This window comes from Simochromis diagramma, unplaced genomic scaffold (genome assembly GCF_900408965.1).
Source record: "Simochromis diagramma unplaced genomic scaffold, fSimDia1.1 OVJJ01000361.1, whole genome shotgun sequence".
Taxonomy (NCBI): Eukaryota; Metazoa; Chordata; class Actinopteri; order Cichliformes; family Cichlidae; genus Simochromis; species Simochromis diagramma.
This window is the reverse complement of record NW_024386860.1, coordinates 16,169,152-16,182,727: the sequence shown is the minus strand read 5'-3', so window position 1 is coordinate 16,182,727 and position 13,576 is coordinate 16,169,152. Positions and strand designations below refer to the sequence as shown.

The 13,576-nt window shown below is 38.2% G+C and overlaps 1 protein-coding gene across 9 annotated transcripts in view; it reads right to left on the bottom strand.

The window, feature by feature from the left end:
* syngap1b (synaptic Ras GTPase activating protein 1b) overlaps nucleotides 1–13,576 on the bottom strand; it is a 173,387-nt gene that overhangs the window by 79,158 nt on the left and 80,653 nt on the right. The gene's annotated exons all lie outside the window — the stretch shown is intronic.

Sequence of the window (13,576 nt, the reverse complement as noted above, 5' to 3'; positions counted from 1 at the left end):
AAATTATTTTTCTAAAACACTGAATGTGCATCCTCTGGATTAAAGAGGAGTTCAAAAGCTCCCATCTTTGATGGTATGAGAGTACAGTAGTGCCTATGAGATTGTAGTCAATGCGGAAAGGTTTGTTTTAGAGCAACATATGCTCTAAAAGGGATTCCATATTGCAAGATAATGCTAAAGACCACATCACTTGTATCAGAAAAGTCCAGGTGCTAAACTGTCCAGCTTTGAGTCCAGACGTTTCACCAACTGTAGACATTTAACAAAGAAGACACAGGACTGTTACAGGGACAATAAACAAAGGATCTGACAACAGTGGGCAACATTGCTCTTATAAATTCCCAGATAAATACAGAATGTATATATAAATTGTTGTTAAAAGAAGAGTGGATGTTACACAGTGGGAAACATGGAATTGATGGGAAACACAGAGAGCTATTGCAGAAAAGTAAATTCAGAAGAATCTAATATTTTTCTTAAAATGGGACAATAGAGCAGAGAAAACATTCAATGTTTTCTCTGCTCTATTGTGACCAAAATGTGGATTTCTAAAATTTGCAAGTCATTATATATTTTTTTTCATTTACATTTTACACACTGCCCCAACATTTTGAAACTGGTGTTTTAGAAACATGTTTTTAATGTTGTTTACAATGTAATTATTCATCTAATTTGCCATTTATCTGCCCCTCTCTTATATTATATGGCTGTGCCCTTTTAAGCACAGATTTAATGGCACCTGACTGAACAATCAGTGTCACCAGCTGTTTATCTCAATGCACCAGCTCATGGTATTCACATAATAGTACATAATGATACATTTAAAAACAAATTTTCCTTTTGCTGATTTCCCAGAAATTATTTTCAAATTTGAAATCAACTTGCATGGAGCCCTCAGTGGAAGAATAAACACCTGCAAAGCTGCAACATGTTTTTCCTCTTTTCCTTCTTTTTCTTTAAAGAGATTGCATGCTATCATTGGACAGAGCCACACTAGCATTTTCCCTATTTTCAGTCAATATGCTAAGTGACCAGGGTGCTGACAGAAGCTTCACATGACATGAGAGAAGGCTCATCTTCTTATCTAAGAAATAAGCTAGTATTTTCCCTCAGAAATATTTCTTTAAGGTCAAAACTCGGAAACTATCCCATCCCTGAGATTAAGGCTCCTGTGGATGGAAAAGCCCTTCTGACATTACTGCTCCATTTGCAAACCGTTTTCTCCTAAGCAATGATAACTAAGGCTCCTCAGTATCGTAGTAGAAACAAAGACTGAGTAATTAAACCTTATGCCCTTATAGTGTAACCCTAATATTGTTAAGTTATTCATGAGTGTTTCAATGTAAAGGGACACTATGAATATCGTTAAAGCACTCAAATAGAAATTCATAGTAATAAAAGAATGTGCTCAATCTGACCGCCCGAAATTCAATTAACTGTTACATTATGACTACATTCAAAGTTTAGTATCTTGTTAATTTGATTCCTAAACGTAGATTTGAATGTATGCCTTCCTGATTGTGCAGATAGACCTGCAGGGTGTCTGCTTCTTTGCACTGATAATTTTATAACATTAAGACCAGCATAAGTGAACTGGCTTTTCTTGGGTATATAAAGTGACATAACAGAAGATGACTGCATTTTAATAGAGACCTTGAATATGCCTTGGTGAGGGATTCCTGCAGTTTCTTGCTCTTTGTAACTCTGTTTGCCGTCTGCCACTCAAGAACAAAGTCACGTTGACTCATTTCATTACTACGGTTGCCAAAGCAGAAACGTATAATGATGACTTTTTTTTTTTACTTTTGCTTGACAGACGATTTGGAACAAAACACTGACATGGAAATATGTTTTAGTCGTGATAATAGACAAAGTATTCAGAGCCCAACTCTTATGCAACCAGTTCTTTCTGAAGTCAAACGAGTTCATCTCATACCGCCATGTATACCAGACCTTCCCACCACTTTCCTGTCAGTCTGAACTTGACCAAGTGCAACCAGCTCCAATTCCAGTTGAACTGCTGCAGAGCAGACACCGGCTCGTGTTTCAGATGGATAGATAACGGGAGGTTTGGGCTGACAGGAGAGGAAGGAATCAGAAGAGTTGTAACAGGAAACATGCTGTGACAGCCAGACTCCTGAAGGGCTGGAGGAGAAAATGGAGAACTGGGAGGGGGGCTGGGTGTTGCATTGTAAGGAGCGCTACTGAGAAAGTCTTGTATTCTGTGACGGGATGATGGATGGTTGAGCAAGGAGGACAGAACTGAACATGTGCACAGTGCCACCTTACTGAGTCTAATGCCAAAGCATGGTGACAATGAGGTCTGGAGTATGCCAGACTGGAACAGACTGTCATGTGTACACAGCCATTTTTCGTACTTTTTAACCTTTGTCTGAGTAATACTGTGTAATATCCCCGATCAGTTTGGCAGCACTCTGAATTAGATAGCATTCAATATTCAATAAATGTTTTAAAAATGATCAGAAAGAAGATCAAAAAATAGCTTGAACCAAAGAAATATTTTCCATTCAGAGTTTTGACTACATTATAAGTCACGGCTACACATTTCCCTCCACATTGGCATTTACAGCACAGGGACTCAAAATGATGTCGCTGGCTACATTTGGAGCCTTTGATGTATCCAGGCAGGCCATTTTGTTCTAATGCCAAGCATATGATGGGAGCCTGTGCAGGCTACAAGTTTTCCAAATGACAACAGATGCTGGAAGAACTTTATTTAGTCATGTTAAAAGTTTCTCTAGAGATGGTCAGGACAGCTTGAAAGTCCTTCAGTTTAGTCCAACTGCTAAGTAAACCGAGACATTTGGTACAGATGATGTTCCCTCAAGTCAAGTTTATTGATTATCCTGTGAAATATCCAAGATAGAACTAGACGTCCAACAAAATAACCATATTGGTCTTTGATTGAAAACAACCAACGCAAGTGTTCCAGAAGTGACCTTGAGGAATATTTCTACTTCAAGAGAACAAGCTTCAGCTACAGCTGTGTGTCAGTCATACCCTCGATATAGCAAACTTTAACTGGTAAGCTACAAAAATAAATAAATAAATAAATAAAAGCTATTTCTCGTACCACGCAGGTAACACATTTATGTGTTTTTCAAAATTTTGAGTTTAACATGGGGCTTTATGGTGACTCACTCACCTCAACACTGGCTTCATTTCTTTAGCCCCAGAGATTGCAGCTTGGATCAATATTCAACAGCTGTGGGTCTGCATTAAAGAAAGCCTGATGGTCTAAAGTGATGTCGATGTCATGTCAGTATAATTTAAAAGAAGGATGCTGTCGCTGACCTTTGAAGGAATGTTTTATCAGGAGATGTAATTAACTGCAGCTTCCCAATAAATTCAATTTATAAGAAAAATTCAGAAATAATTGGACCTTTTGGATTTTTTTTTTGTTTTTGGATAAAATTACAGAAATGGCCATCAGTATCACATCAGCTGTGACATTTATTCAGTCAAAAACATCAACTCTAAAAATGATTAGAGCACTCCTGTTATTTACGCCATGTCATTTGCCTTTTTCAATCTGTAGCGCCCGCCCGCAAATCTCTGCATTTCTGTACCAGTTTTTTGTTTTAGGTTGAAATCTGCAGGAGCACATCAACAGCAGTCACAGGCTTCTCATCATTTTGCCCTCAATCTCATATTCCTCCTTGCTGATTTGCAGATTCAAATCAGAGCATTTCCAAATAAAAGCCCACATTTTTAACCTTTAAAATACTGCCACCTGCACTGACTTCCCACGTAAACACATCTCTGCAGCTCTTGTTTTCTGCTTTCCAGTTATTGCGAAGTCATTTGTGAATCATCAGCGCTCGCCAACTGCTGCTGTGCCAGAGGATGTGGAAAGATTTGAAAAGGTGACTATCAAATCCAATGATGCCAAGTCAATCCTAAGGTACATCCTTGTGGCAAGCAATCTTCCAGCAAGAGAAAGAGCAATCTTCGACTGATGGGTGAACATCATGGGTGCAATCAGTTCAGCTCTACAACATGGACATTACTTGGTGCTTTAATAATAAACCCAAAGATGTCAAAATACCAAGTTGAGTTATATGAGGTGTGTGGATAACTTGGCTTTATGTGTTCTTTTTCCAGGACTCTTGGTCTCTGAGCCAAGGAAAGAATTGTTTGTTCAATGCATGGCATGAAATTTTCACTAAAGTCAATTGATCTTTAGGCAAACAGATGGCAAAATTAAAATGACTGCATTCTCATTCATCCTGTGACATTAAACACACAGCCCTCCTCAAACGTGCAAAGATAGCAGGATCCTTATGAAGTTGCTAAAATCGTTCACAAAGAGGTGTAAGCACCAACAAGACATTTTTGGATTTGCTATTTCCCAAAGAGACACGTGCAAATACACAACTCCTGAGCACAAACATATGTTAAACCTGCACGACAACATGAACATATTGCTGGCTTTGTCACAACCGCCTACACATGTTTAAATGTGATGCGTTTTTTGTGTGTAATACACAGCTAAGACCAACTGTGTTGCCTCTTTTATTTGGCTATGAGTTTCATCAATGTCACAGCCATGGCCAGGTTAAATATATGCATACATAAAGATGTGATGTCTATGGAAAAATTTTGCTTGAATTTATTTTGGGTTTTCTCTCAAACACACAGGGTCAAAAGTATACATGAAAACCCTCTAATTACTGGCTAGATGTCCTTAGCAAGTTTTATTACAGCTTTAGTAAGTTATTCAAACTGGTCATCACTTTTCCAAGGTCTGGAAGAAGAGCAAAACTTTCACACTTATATGACAGCAAACTGCCTAGGATGTTCAGGAACAAGCCAGGAACCACCAAGGCTCAAGACTTCCATGAACTGGAAACTGCTGGAACATCAGTGTCATTGTCCACAGTGAAGTAAGTTTTACATGGCCATCGACTGACCAAGAAAGAAGCCTCTGCTCCAAAATTAGAATCTTCAGCCTCAGCTGAATTTTGCAGCTGCCCACATGGACAAACTAAATTCTAAATTTAATTTAAATTTAAAGGTTTTATGGTCAGATGAGACAAAGACTGAGCTATTTGCCCACAGTGACAAGAGCTTTGTTTGGAGGAATAACAGTGAAGCTTTCAGACCTAGGAACACTGTACCAACTGTCAAGCATGGCGGTGGTACCATCATGCTTGACTGTGTGTGGACTATGCTTAAAAGCCAGCTCTGTGCCAGGAAACCAACCAACTTCAATGAATTCTGCCAAGAGGAGTAATCAAATTTTCCCCCAGAATTATGCCAGAAGCTTGTTGATGCCTAATTATTATTAATAATTAATATATTATAATTATAATTATAATTATTATTTAATACATTAATACATACATAGATTGATTAATATTAATGGGAGTGAATGCATATATTTGACCTTGCGTGTTTAATTTTGAAGAAAATCTAAAATGAATTCAAGATTATGGACCCAATTCTTGTTTTGTAAAAGTCATTAACCCTCTCAGGCTCAAATTAAGTTTTTGTTGCTAATGCACAAAAGAACACCTGCAGTGGTACTTCTGAGTAAAAAAACCTCATAAAATATGTATGTGGGGTGATCAGGTTGTTAGTTTTTAACTGTTGCAAATCTGCAACGCCTGCCTTGAGAGGGTTAAATACGTATGCTGTACAATCATTACATCCTGGAAAAACAACAGTTCAAAGAAATCAATAACGGCCCATAATTACCATGACAGTCATTCCCATGATGAATTTAAATAAACTTTTGACCACTGCTGTATCAGGAGACGTTCTCAGATTATGGAGAGGGGAAATGCTGCAGCTTTAAAAGTGAGATTTTCTTGAGAAAAAACTAATTGATCCCTTTGCTTCCTGTTTTAACTTCTTCTAGTGGTGTACTGATGCAGTGGTGACATCTTATTAAGGAGAATACTGCAGCAAGTTTGGTGTGCTTCAAGTGTAAGAATAAATGGTTGCAGGGCTATGAGGACATCACAGTTGGTGCATGGAGCAACCAATGCAATGACCTAAACTTCTCTTACTCCACTATAGGAAGTCTGCAAACAAGCATACAAATGACTGTGGCTCTGGTGGGGCGGAGGTCACTAAACAAACTGTTATTTATCTTGGATAATGCAGACCAGGCTCTGCATGGATAGAGACAGCCAATCTTTCCAACCTCATGCCACTATACTTCTACTGTAGTTTGTATTATCCTATTGTTTTTATTCTTTTGAGTTATTCTACTATACATATATAAAATCTGTGGTTACAATGTTACCTCCTGAGAAAAGTAACTTGTTGAAATGTCTTGATGCATCCTTGATCACCCAGGTAAAGGAATCCCAGAAAGCTGATTATTTTCATCTGGACGCAGAATCTTCAGTGGGAAATGCTGCATCCAGATGAAAAGAATCAACAGGCAGGCTTTCTGTACATCTAACTTTGAATGAACTGATTTTTATCTCAGTTGATATTCGTGTCATCTCCTCCACAAGTAACCTGCAAAAAGCTTTTGAATTTCCCCTGGAATCACAGTCAGAGTTAGACAAATCAAAAAGTAGGTCTTGATGTTTTGAACCTGTAGACCTGACGTCATTCTCCTCCTGAAGCAGAAATCAACACGCACACTTATACAACTGCAGGACTGATACCTTCAAATATACAGGTACCTCTCAAGGAGAAGGAAATAGAATTAGTGTAAATGCATTACAGATTTTTTTCCCTTCAACTCTGGCAGCAAAAGGAACGAGGAAAAGGTGCAATTTTTTTAGCAACTAACTGCATTTATTAAAAGCAAACTAAACAATGGATTACTTGAATTACAAAACTGCCACATTAAGTTATTTGCTACAAAAAGTAATGCCAGTACTCTCTGGTTTTATTTTGTTACACATTCTCCCAACACGGACATAATTTCTTCCCTCCCTCCTTACCCTAACCGTCACAAAACATTCACACTCTGATCATCTAAAACTCAAACTTGTTCTCTCAAAAACTGCTCTACACACACACACACACACACACACACACACACACACACACACACACACACACACACACACACACACATCTTACTACAGGGCAAAGAAGACTGTGTGCATCAGCACAGAACAGCACTGGGCCCGGAGGTGACAGTGAGACATGAAGTCAGCGTTGGCTTAACAGCACTAGTTCTACCCTCCCTCTCTCTCTTACTTTTCCCCACAGTCCAAAGACCTTCTCTCCTTCTTTCTCTCTTGCTCTTAATTACTTTTTCTTTTCTTCTTCTACAGGCTCCTCCTTCATCTTTCCACCTCCTGCCTCTCTTTTCCCATGCTGCAGTACACAGCTATGTGCAGATATTCAATTAAAAAGGCTGTTGAGCAAAAACTAAAAGCCTAACGTTACCACACACACACACACACACACACACACACACACACACACACACACACACACACACACACACACACGACCGATGAAAAGAGTTATGATGCAGATTACAATCACACACCAGCAGAAACACAAGGATGAAGGAATCATGCAGTATTTGTTGCTGAAATACAATTTGATTTATTTGTTATAAAGATGTATGTGACTGAAGATTCTATCAACCTTTTTCTGTGCTGAATACGAAGACTGCTTACAAAGGAAATGTTTTACTTTTCTCTATTTGCTTTCTCACAGACACATTCTCTTTGATAAAGCTCAAATCTATATTTAAATCAATCAAAAAAATAAATGCCTTTGGCATTCTTTTTATTCTGTTTGTGTGTTGAGGATGTGTGTTTTAGTTGCACCCAACTCAAATTAAAAACACATTCTTATTTTTTAAAAATATGGAGGCAAGCTTTAGATTATATTTATCACCATTCATTTAAAAAAAAATTATCTGGCAAAGCCCAAAAAACACACTGTCTTCCTTAAGGAAACAAGACCTCCATTGAAAAATTTCAGGTACAGAATATCAGTCCTTACACTGCACTGAGCTTTCAGAGAAACTCAGATGTCTGCTGACAAACCCTGAAGATCTGGGTTTGATTTTTTTCTCCAGCCTTTGCAAGTAACAACTGTCTATGCTGGGTCTTGGGGAGGATTTTGATTATTATGGCTTCAAATGAGTTATTCCATGCCTTATGATTCCTGCTGGAATGTAACAATCAGTATTATTTTTCTTGTGGAGCTATGATGCAGAAATGCCAGAAGCCAGAGCCTATTGGTCCAAAAATGAAAAGGCTGGTGTTATCATGAGATATTTTAACCATGGTCATGCAGTTAGGCTAACTGGAAATTGCAGGTGTATTTGATAACATGTGTCACTGATGCTATAAGTATTCTTTTTTGTTCAATGTGAGGTTCTAGTTTTCTTTTTACTTTCTTTCACAATGGAAGGAAAATCCTCCTTTTAACAGGAAAAAACTCAAAAAGGAAAGTTTTAAGCCTAATTGTTCAAGTAGCGACCCTCTTTTTCACAAAGCATATAGTTAGAGCTGGGTCAGGTGACACTGAATAATGTACTTATATTACAACTTTTAATTACTTAATATATTAGTGAATTTGGTCCTGGTTTTTATGTGTCTTCATACAATTAAAGCTTTATTCTTGTCATCTGAAGCTACTTTTACCTGCTCCATTATTCACAAGGGGCCACCACAGCAGGTAAGTCCAAACGTTTGATTTGGCAGATTGTTTTTACACCAGATGCTCTTTCTGTGATCTCCTCCTGAACGTGTAGACTACTGCAATACTCTTTAATCTCATGTTCTCTACCTCATAAAGTTTGTACCTCTGGATTTTTTACTTATTGGTGTGAAATTATTAGTTTTAAAAATGCTAGCAGCAGAATTTTGTCAATTCTGAAAAGTAAACTATGCAGAAAGATCACAGTTTGTCTGCAGGGGTCTGATCAATATGTTTTAAATCCAAAGTGCACAGAGCTGCGAGTAGATAAACATAAGAGATGGAAATAAAGGCTGCAAAATTCTTCTGTCTTTTGGATAATTTCTTTCTTCAGAATGCTTTTAGCTGCACTGTGGGATATGCAAGAATAATTGATGAGAGTTCTACAAGATGACGTTCCAGAATAGTACCAACTATATTTTTGCATGTGTAGTCATATAAGGCTAACAGTGAGACAACACTTTTTTCTTTATTATGTCCAGCTGTTAATTTTCATCTCTGCAGGCTCTGAACATCTGTCGTGATAAGGAATAATTCACTGAAGAAGTTGATTTACATGAGAGGAAAATATGAAGTGGGAGCTGAACTAATATGCGATAATGCTTTTGCTTTAATTTATCTCTCCTATTTGCTTTTGCCATTCACAAATGATCATTTCCAAATTTACTACCACTGTAAGGCAAGATTTGGGATGTGAATGTCTAACATTTCACTTTGGAATATCCTTTAATGTAAAACTACTATAAGAGCTGGAAATGATTGAATGACAAATGACAGAAATAAATGAACATATCACCTGGTAAATGCTCAGTTTAAGCCAGTTTTGGTAAATTTGTCCCCCTGTTTTTCTTTTTTAACATTTTTTATTTGACTAAGAAAAGACTCATCAGTTTTTGAAAACCTTCCCACTTAGCCACTTCATTCTACAGTACACCTGCAGGTTGTGTGTGTGGTTGTGTAGGTGTGTGTCTGTGATTGCTTTTGCTTTGAAATTAAGCAACCTCCCCAGTTGTTGTCACTCTTTTGATCAACAGCTACTAAATTTAAAACGCTCTCTCATCAGAATTCCTTCGTGTAGCTTTGAGCTGAGCAATTATGTCATCACTTTACTGCAGTAAGATGCCTGGTGACAGACTGACATAAACTTTAATATGAACAAAATTTAAATAAGAAAAAAAGATAATTATTTAATTAGACACGGCTTTCATTACACAGACATGTTGAGGATGTTGTAGAAAATCTATTAAATAAAATCAATTATATCTGGTAAATTTTCTACTTTTAGAGATGTTTAATCACTCACACAGAAAACGGTGCTGGAGATTTCCATCAGGACCATTAAAGTGACGAACAGGAAACAGAGATGACCACTGGGGACAAAACTACTCTTGAATTTAGCTTTCAGCTAATCTGCTAACTTCTGACTTATTTGGCTGTGAATAGAAATGATACTATTTACAGTAAGACAACTTAAACAGTAAGTCTCAAATTACCGAGAGTTGGTGCTGACATCTCAATTCACAAACTTGCTACAGCAGGCTGTTCAGTAACTGTTATCACACTGACCACCTCGTCCTTGCTTTATTTTTCTCCACCACTTCCTCAAGTCTATTTTTACTCTTTTGTTAGGGTGAAAGTATTGCCAGCTTGCCAGCAGCACTGTCAAGGTTGTTGCACCTTGGGTTCTTTGTGCATCTCTTCATCTACTTCATTGTACCACCTCAGCACTAACATTTTAGCTATTTGCAAACTATTCATGATTCACTCCTGGGTGGCTGATGCATTGCAGGGAGGTTGCAGGAAGCTGAAGGTTTGAAAAGTAAGTGCTTTTACCTTTTATGCTGGGGACTGATGGTTTAAACGGAAATTTGGGGAGCCAAAAGACAATGTTTTATGACCATGTATTCTGAGGTTTTTAGTGATTCTCTGTTTGAACTTTGTTTGAGCACAATTTATTATAGATTGAAGTGTATTATACTACAGACATTTCCCTAAAAAGTCTGTCTAGTACATCAAATGACATGACTTTTCTTTTTCTTGAAAAACTTTAAAAGCCATAGATAAAATCCTGAAGTCATTTACAGGGTAAGATCATCATTACAGAACATGAGTTCTCTGAATCTGTAGTTTTTCCTTTAGTTCCAACAACAGGGACAATTTTTTGCCATTAATGTTTAACATACAACCAACGAAGATACCGTTTAACATCTATATGTTAAACAGTGTGTTGGAATTACACATAACATGAAAACACATCAAATGTTTAAACTGAGTAGATATACCATTATAATTTAAAAAAGCTCATTTTGAATTTGATGGCAGCAACAACTCTTAAAAAGTTGGGATAGGCTCATGTGTAGCCTCCCCTCTTTTGTAACAACAGTCCATAATCCAATGCTGAACCATACTTCTCTAATACAGTATTCCAGCTGTCCCTGAGTCTTCTTTGTCCTATTTCCTGATTTCCTGATTGGCCAAATGTTTTCAGTTGTTTAAGGGTCTGGACTGCAGGCAGTCCAGTATGTGGTTTAGCATTGTCTTGCTGAAATATGTAAGGCCTTCCCTGAAAAGGATGTCATCTGGATAGGAGTATATATTGCTCTAGAACCTTTATATACCTTTCAGCGCCTTTCAGACATCTCTCCAGACAAACTGTGAATTTCATAGGCATTAATGCACCCTTGTACCATCAGAGATGCAGGCTTTTGAACTGAGAGCTGATATGCAATGTTCATGTTTTCCAAAAAGAATTTCAAATTTTGATTAATCTGACCACACAGCAGGTTTTCCCTTTGTTTCGGTGGTGGTGTTTCTGGATCATATTCACACATGGCTTCTTTTCTACATGATGGAACTTTAACCTGCATACCTGCATTTATGGATGTGTAGCCCAGTTGGTTTTAAAACTCATGTCTGTGCTTAATGCAGTGCTGCCCTGAGGGCCTGGAGATTCCAAGATCATGGAGATCCAATAATGACTTTTGGCCTTGTCCCTTGTGCAGAAGGATTGGTTTTGTTTGTTTGTTTGTTTGTTTGTTTGTTGTGTTACTTTTTGGTTACTGCTTACTTTTCCTGTTGCCTCAGTGCCAACTTTTTTGAGAAGTTGACTTATTAATACGTGCCTTTCTCGTGTGGAATGAAAAGATACTTCATTGTTTGATGTTCAGCAGCAAAATAAAGCACCTTTCTGCGCTTTATTACTTTTTACATATGTCAACGTGCTATCAGATCTCATTAGCAGCACAGTGAAATTGTGACTACGTTGTGTTTAGAAACCCTCTAGGGTACATGATACACACCAATTTGTCGTAGTACGGCTCATGTCATACTTATTTCAGACGCATTTTAATCCAATTTTTCTCAATTTACAAAAATGCATTTGAAATGGTTTACATGTGTTGGTGAGGTTCATTATATATATTCTGATTAAAAATGTGACAAGCAAGTTGAAAGTTGGCAGCAGCCGCTGTGTAAAATTTTGATGTGACAATAAAAAAAAAAATGTACTGAAAACTAATGTAAAACCTGAAGTGATATCCAGCGTCAGTGAAGAGGCTATGCAGTGTTGCATGAGCCTAACGCACACCTTTTTTGTCAGGGTCCTGGGTCAGTTTGATCCAGGGTCCCTGAGCAGTTATGGACTTTTATCATGTGTGTTTTTGGTGTGCTGACCCTCGTTCTCCCTGCTTGCAGGTATATGTGTTGTGTGTGTGTGTGTGTGTGTGTGTGTGTGTGTGTGTGTGTGTGTGTGTGTGTATGCCGGTGTTTCTGAGACCACCTTCAGGCCTGGTGGGTGTGGCCCAGCCAGGTGGTTGGCCACACCTGAAGACCCTCACACAGCTGATCAAGCCTCGTCGGAGGAGCTACTTAAGAGTGCGGTGGAGCTCTTTCTGACGCTGAATCATTGCGTGACTTCACGTTAGTCTTTCGGACAGTCAGTACAGTTAGTCTGCTGCATTGTGTGTGTCTTACGGCTGCCTGTTTGTTATCTCCCCAGGAGAAGAGTGGAGACAAGAGTGCAGCGAGCACGGGGTGCTCAGACACTGAGGAGCGGGGACAAGGAACACTGAGGATTTATTGTTATTTTCCATTTCACTGTAAATAAACAGCACTGTTTGCATTCAGAGCTCCACGCCCGGGTCCTCCTTCCTCACATCCCCATTTTTAATGCAATGTAAACCTGAGTAAAATGCGAGCCTGTGAATGAGAAACACTTCCACCTCCAGCTACTGTTGAGATAAGTTTGAACACTTCACCCCAAAAGAGCTGCGAAGTGCTCAATAGTAAAAAAAACTGGTTGTACTGGCCATCTGCCAGGTGTGAATGTGTGCAGCGCAGAGGGAAGCAGGGCATGCACTTAGCAAAATTAAAACTAACTAAATAAATAAATAACAAACTTTTGTGAGAAAATGACTGCCACCTTCACTGGAGTGGTGCTTGATGCAGAGTAGTTTGAGGCCAGAAGGAGTTTAAACTTATTGTAGAGGTATAGGAATCTGTTTATTTCCCAGAAGGCTTTATGCAGATGCGGCAGATTGCTATTCTACGACCCCAGGGGAAATGAACTGATGTATTTTTGATGTGGCATATGTGAAGGCACGGTCGACTGCCTATATCTGTTGATGTATATCTACACTGATGTGCCAATAATCCGACCAAATGGTGAAAAAAATTGTAATGGTACTGTGTTTGGAATTTGTAAGCACACATCTGAATTTAAAGAGTTTTGCTTAATTACAGCTTAATTACAACTTCCAGTCTGCAGAACTAAATTGTAAAACTGTGATAAGCTCAAATGGTCTTTAAAAGAAAACTCTACACCCACAGTAAGTTGGGTGGATTTGGTAAATCATTCTTAATGTTCTGATATAAAAGCTCAGCTGATCTGTTTCATTAGGAGTGTTTGTGTAGTTTGATTTCA